A 7187-nucleotide genomic window follows, 5' to 3' on the forward strand; every position below is an offset into this window, starting at 1 on the left:
ATACTTGAAAATTTTTATAACCAAGGGGGAGATGACAATGGTGATGATCACGAGCATGAGGACGAGTAGCTCCCATATACTCTGTGGCGCCTGGCAACTAATTCCGATGGATCACCTCTTCTTGTGTGTATATAGCCCACTGATGATGTTACTACTAAGGAAGCAGGTGTAGTCTCCCATGGTCGCACTCTCTGGACCTATTCCAACACCCGTTGCATGGTATTCGGGATGGATACTGGTGTGCTAGCACCAACTCCTTCTCCCTGGTACAGAATTGATAGTCTTGGAGAAAACTCGCTCTTCCTTGGATAAAACTATCCAATGATGGTGAAAGGCGATCCAACTGCTGTTGACACAACGTTACTACCATTTATGAGAAGCAACTATGTCTATACCTCGGACATTTGGGTGGTTCCCTACCCTGGTACAGATATAGTAGGTCTCCACAGCCTGGATGATCAGTCCTGCGTTCGTCTCCAGATCGACAATGGATGGCCCGTCCCAGAGAATCACTTGTGGTTCAAAGCAAGCGTTTCCAATGCCGAGGAATGGTTGAGTTGAAGTTCATTTCATTGCTTGTTATTTGTTGTGTGGTGAAAACTTTAGTATTTATAATGTATCCTCGTTGTCGATGTGGGTTGATGACCTGTTGTATGTAATAAAATGATATGCCTGTGATAAACTTACTAAATTTATGAATGGCTTTCGAGTCGCTTCTCTGAGTGAGTGGTGCGACGAGGCAAAAAAATATTTTCCGAATACATAATTGTACGTGCATTGCAGCAGGTTATCGGATGAGGCCAATCAACAATAGTAGTACACTATTTGTACTAGTTTCACATGGTTAGCCCGTCGGGCGGGCGTTTTTACTGTAGCCATATTTTAATATGTGTTCGCTGTACGTAACCATCACCTCGAATCCTCGATACTAGTAGTATATAGTAAGTAGTAGGAGTAGTAGGGTGGCATGGGCCAGAACAAGCATTCATGTCCAGGAGTACGACACACGCCACCACCACGACATCCATCTGACACCATATTATTTCTCGGACTCCGTGCTAAAGCAATCTCTTCAACCTCGTCGTTTCTCTAACTTCAGCCATCGTGCGGGGGGCGAGGTGGGGGTTTGCCGATAGTCGGTTTCCTCAACTGCGGTCCCACTTGTAATGCCAACTCCAATGCACGACCCCAAATGAACCTCCGTTTTGCATGAACTCCAACAATAATTTTGACTAGACAAGCAAGACCGAAGAAAACAAGAACCACAAGAATACATTTTACTACTCCTGTAAGTTGGATTAGTGCCTTCTTGATGCATTCATTGTTGATCTGGGAGGCTCGATCTTGCGTGCTTCTTTCTTCTTCGAGTGTAAAGAAGGGAATAGACGTTGCTTCCTCGCATCTAGTCTCATGTCTAGCCTCTATTCTAGTAGGAGTATCAACAAGTTGAAAGTGCAACTATCCCTAGGTGGTTTTGGTAATTCATAACAACATATAGCTCATTGAGCTAATGCTATTCCAAGACAAATATTTCAGGAAAGCTCAATGAATGGCATGGCATGGATGATGAAAGTTGATCCCTCAAAATATTAAGGACAAAGGATTGGCTCAAGCTCAAAAGCTCAAGACTCTACATTTTACATTTTAGTGATCCAAGATCACATTGAGTCTATAGGAAAATCCAATAGTATCAAGGAGGGATGAGGTGTTGCTTAATGAGCCTCTTGCTTCAAGTGCTTTGTGATATGCTCTAAAAAACCTCAACTACTTTCTCACATCCACATATGACCTAAACTCAAAGTCAAAATCGGTCCCACCGATTCTTTCTATCCGGCGCCATCGAGTTCAAATGTCATAGCCACTGCCACAAACCCTAGGAAAATCGGTCTCACCGATAGGGATCTCGGTCTCACCGAGATGGGATTGTAATCTTTCTGTTTCCCTTCGTAACATTTTGGTCTTACCGAGATGAGCAATCGGTCCCACCGAGATTGCAATGTAAACTCTCTGTTTCCCTTTTGTAACATTTCGGTCTCACCGAGATGAGCGAATCGGTCCCACCGAGTTTACCTGACCAACTCTCTGGTTAGCTTATTACCAAAATCGGTCCCATCGAGTTTGTGTAATCGGTCACATCGAGATTATGTTATGCCCTAACCCTAACCATATCGGTCCTACCGAGTTGCATCTCAATCCCACCGAAAATCCTAACGGTCACTAGGTTTGTTGAATTGGTCCGACCGAGTTTAACCATTCGGTCCCACTGAGTTTGCCAAATTGTGTGTAACGGTTAGATTTTGTGTGGAGGCTATATATACCCCTCCACCCACTCTTCATTCATGGGGAGAGCCATCAGAACATACCTACACTTCCAATACACATTTTCTGAGAGAGAACCACCTACACTTGTGTTGAGGTCAAGATATTCCATTCCAACCATATGAATCTTGATCTCTAGCCTTCCCCAAGTTGCTTTCCACTCAAATCTTCTTTCCACCAGATCCAAATCCTATGAGAGAGAGTTGAGTGTTGGGGAGACTATCATTTGAAGCACAAGAGCAAGGAGTTCATCATCAACGCACCATTTGTTACTTCTTGGAGAGTGGTGTCTCCTAGATTGGCTAGGTGTCACTTGGGAGCCTCCGACAAGATTGTGGAGTTGAACCAAGGAGTTTGTAAGGGCAAGGAGATCGCCTACTTCGTGAAGATCTACCGCTAGTGAGGCAAGTCCTTCGTGGGCGACGGCCATGGTGGGATAGACAAGGTTGCTTCTTCGTGGACCCTTCGTGGGTGGAGCCCTCCATGGACTCGCGCAACCGTTACCCTTCGTGGGTTGAAGTCTCCATCAACGTGGATGTACGATAGCACCACCTATCGGAACCACGACAAAAACATCCGTGTCTCCAATTGCGTTTGAATCCTCCAAACCCTTCCCTTTACATTCTTGCAAGTTGCATGCTTTAATTTCCGCTGCTCATATACTCTTTGCATGCTTGCTTGAATTGTGTGAAGATTGCTTGACTTGTCCAAAGATAGCTAAAATCTGCCAAACTCTAAAATTGGGAAAAGGTTAAGTTTTTAATTGGTCAAGTAGTCTAATCACCCCCCTCTAGACATACTTCAAGGTCCTACAAGTGGTATCAGAGCTTTGGTCTCCATTTGCTTTGATTTCCATAGCTTTTGGTGGTCATAGCCTTGGTTTCACAACCTAGGAGAGTATGGCGTCTAGCGAGGGAAATTATCACCGTAGAGGTCCTTACTTTGATGGTACTAATTTTGCTAGTTGGAAGCATAAGATGAAAATGCATATTCTTGGACATAACCCCGCCGTTTGGGCTATTGTGTGTATTGGCTTGCAAGGTGAATTCTTTGATGGGAGAGAACCGAACCGTGAAGCTAGCGCGGAAGAATTGAAGATGCTGCAATACAACGCTCAAGCTTGTGATATCCTCTTCAATGGCTTGTGCCCCGAAGAATTCAACAAAATCAGCCGTCTTGAGAATGCAAAGGAAATTTGGGATACTTTGATTGATATGCATGAAGGTACCGACTCCGTCAAGGAATCCAAGTTGGATGTGCTCCAAAGTCAGCTTGACAAGTTCAAAATGAAGGATGGTGAAGGTGTCGCTGAAATGTACTCTAGGCTTGCTCTTATCACAAATGAGATTGCCGGCTTAGGAAGTGAAGAGATGACCGACAAATTCATCATCAAGAAGATCTTAAGAGCATTGGATGGAAAGTATGATACCGTGTGCACATTGATCCAAATGATGCCAAATTACAAAGATCTCAAGCCAACGGAAGTCATTGGAAGAATTGTTGCTCATGAGATGTCACTCAAGGATAAGGAGGAACTTCACAACAAGTCAAGTGGTGCTTACAAAGCCTCATGTGAAGCCCCCACATCATCAAGTGAGAAAAAAACCTTCAATGAAGAATTGAGCCTAATGGTGAAGAACTTCAACAAATTCTACAAGAGTAGAAGCAAAGAAAGAAGCTCTAAGTCAAGGTCCTATAATGACAAAAGATCTTCTAGTCGAGAGCGCAATTGCTACAATTGTGGAGACCCGGACACTATTCCAATGAGTGTACGGCACCCTACAAAGAAGAGAAGATTCTCCCAAAAAGAAGTAGAAGAGAAGAATCACCATCAAGAGAGAGAAGGAGTAGAGATGATCGTTATGAACGAAGACCCCCACGGAGAAGCAAGGATTCGGAAAGGAAGGACAAGTCATCAAGGAGCTACACAAAACGAAGACATCAAGCTCATGTTGGTGAATGGGTATCCGGCTCCGACTCCGACAATCACTCCGAGAGAAGCTATCACTCCGACTCCGAATATACTCAAGATGAAGGTGTTGCCGGTCTAGCACTTGTGTCAACCAACTCCTACGACATATTTGACTCACCAAATGAAGGAATTGGAAGATGCTTCATGGCCAAAGGTCCAAAGGTAACACACCCCGAGTATGTTGATTTAAATAGTGATGAAGATGACGTGCTAGGTGATGACGATTTACTTGTTGACAACTCTAGTGATGAATACTATGATGAAACGTCAATCAATCATGCTAATCAAGATAAAACGAATGACAATGATAAGGAGAAGATTGAGCTTCTAACTAAAGAACTAAACACTCTTAAGTTAGCTCATGAAACTATCTTCAAAGATCATCGAGAAGTTTTAAGGGCTCATGAGAAGTTACGCTTTGAAAAGCTCAATCTTGAGCAAGAGCATGAGTTCTTAAAGGCAATCAATGATGATCTCCGTAAGAAAAGTTCTTCTTGCATTGCCAAGCGTTTACTCTTATCTACTTACATGCTTCAAGTCAAGTCTAGTAACAAGTACAAGAAAGATTCTTCCACTAGTATTAACAATGATAATGTCAAATCCAATATTGTTGCTTCTAGTAGTTCTCTTGATTCCACTAATGATTCTCTTAGCCAAGTTACACTTGAGCAAGAAAATAGCTTATTGAAGGGAATTATAGAGAAAGGTGTATACAAGAGCCTTGCCGGGAGTAAGCAATTTGAGGAAATTGTACGCAAGCAAGGAAGGCACCGGAAGAATCAAGGTGTTGGTTTTGAACGAAAGTTCAATGCCAATGGAGTTGAGTGGGAAGAAGATCAATACCCCAAGACGAAGTTTGTTCCTCAACAAGAGAAGTATGATCCTACTTCCTTCAAGGGAACACAAGCACAAGATGATATTCCACCACAAGACCACAAGAACAAAGGCAAGGACAAGCTTCAAGCGGAGATTGATGCATTTGAAGAAGCACCTAAGGCCTTGGTCAAGTGGGTTCCCAAGACTACGTCAAGTTCTATTTCATCAAGTACAACTACAACTCCAAGGATTCCCATCAAGATGATGTGGATCCTGAAGAAGAAGAACTAGAGTATTCTTGAGGGTGACTCCGCCAACATTCTTCACTCATATCATTATGGCAAGGACAAGTGCAATCAACTTCCATATCTCGCACTAGTTCAAGGAGTCACAAACCCTCATGTTGGTAAGGCAAGGAACAAGGTAACCTAATGTTTTCATGGACATCATCTTGTGTGTTCATCACTCTATGTCTAAGGATATTCTTGTTTGTTCCTTGTGGGACTAACCCATGTAGGTATTGAAAGTGCAACTCACTCCAAAGGATTGCTCCAAATGATCTACATCAACATTGAGCATCCACATCTTCAACACCTACATGAAGTCAATATCGACAAAACCCAAGGTTAGTTCATCCCTCTAAGGGGGGGTCTCACATCTAGGGGGAGCTTAACTCTAAGAATTGAGTCAAAGCAACTCTAATGATGTGAACACATCAATGCATTATGTAAAAGTGGTAACCCCACTTGAGCTTAAACGATGAGTATGACCTATGATCAAATGTTCTCATTTGATTCCTAAGTCAATATACTCATATATAGATGACCTAGTGATCGCCAATTGTTTGATAGATGCTAGAATTGGTTGTGCATGTCTTGCCACATATTTCATTTGCCATTTTATTGTGTGAGCATGTTGGTTGCATATTTTACTCATTCGAGCACATCCACTTGTTGTTTCGGTTGATTGGTTTCTTTTTCTTTTGCCAAGTGGATGGAAAAGAATGCCTAAGAACCTTCTCTAGCTATCTATGCTTTTCTCGTCTCAAACTCTATTCATGCTACATCACAAAATTTGATCAAGTCAGATTCGAACCACTCTGTGTGAGGAGAACTCAGAGTCCCTGATTCGTCATACACTTAAACTTCCAAAACTTCTTTGTGATTTTCGGTCTGACCGATTCTTCCATTTCGGTCACACCGAGATCACTAAGTCGATCTAGGTTTTCCATCTCAGAGCAACCGATTTGAACTTTCAACAGTTATGCATCTCGGTGCCACCGAGTCGTTCCACTCGGTCACACCGACAGTGACAGGCTATATATTCACACGGGAAAAAATTTGGAAAACTTTCTCCAAACCTTTTCGCCCGCGCATAGCTCGCTCTGCCTTCTAGGTCTCCGGATCGTCGACTTCGTCGCCAGCCGCCTCCTGTCACTGGTCTCCGCCGCCGTCAACGGATTTCAACTCCGACGTTGCCGCTATAGCGAATTCATCACCGAACTAGGGTATGAACTCGATCACAGTGCTATCCTCGTCTGATTCTCAGCACATTGTATTCATTATGATTCTTGCCATGATTGAAACACCTCTATCCAGTCAAAACAATCCTTAGAATAGATGCGATTTGAAAATTCAGGGTTAGGTTTCCGCCGAAACCATCTCGGACCCACTAAGTTGAAAAAATCAGTCCCACTAATTCGGCTAACGCCATTGCACTAATAACTCTCGGTCTGACCGAGAATTGCTAATCGGTGTGACCGATTTTAGAACTTTGTGAAACCCTAGCAGTCTTGGCACCGAACTTTGATTCGGTCTGACCGAGTTCACTAGTTTAGGTTCCAAAACTGCTTCGGTATCACCGAGTTTGAAAATCGGTTGATCCGAAATGCTTTATGTGGAAAACTAAAACTAAGTCTTTGAATCATTCTTTTGCAAAAATCTCTGCATTTTGTGATGCTCATCCACTCTATCTCATCTATAACTATTCACAGTGTCAGCAGTCAGTGTTTGCAGCATGTCAGACCAAGGTGACAGCCAGAACAGGGAAGAAGAGCAGATTCACATGAGTGAGGGCACTA

The sequence above is a fragment of the Triticum aestivum genome, chromosome 1B (genome assembly GCF_018294505.1).
Source record: "Triticum aestivum cultivar Chinese Spring chromosome 1B, IWGSC CS RefSeq v2.1, whole genome shotgun sequence".
NCBI lineage: Eukaryota > Viridiplantae > Streptophyta > Magnoliopsida > Poales > Poaceae > Triticum > Triticum aestivum.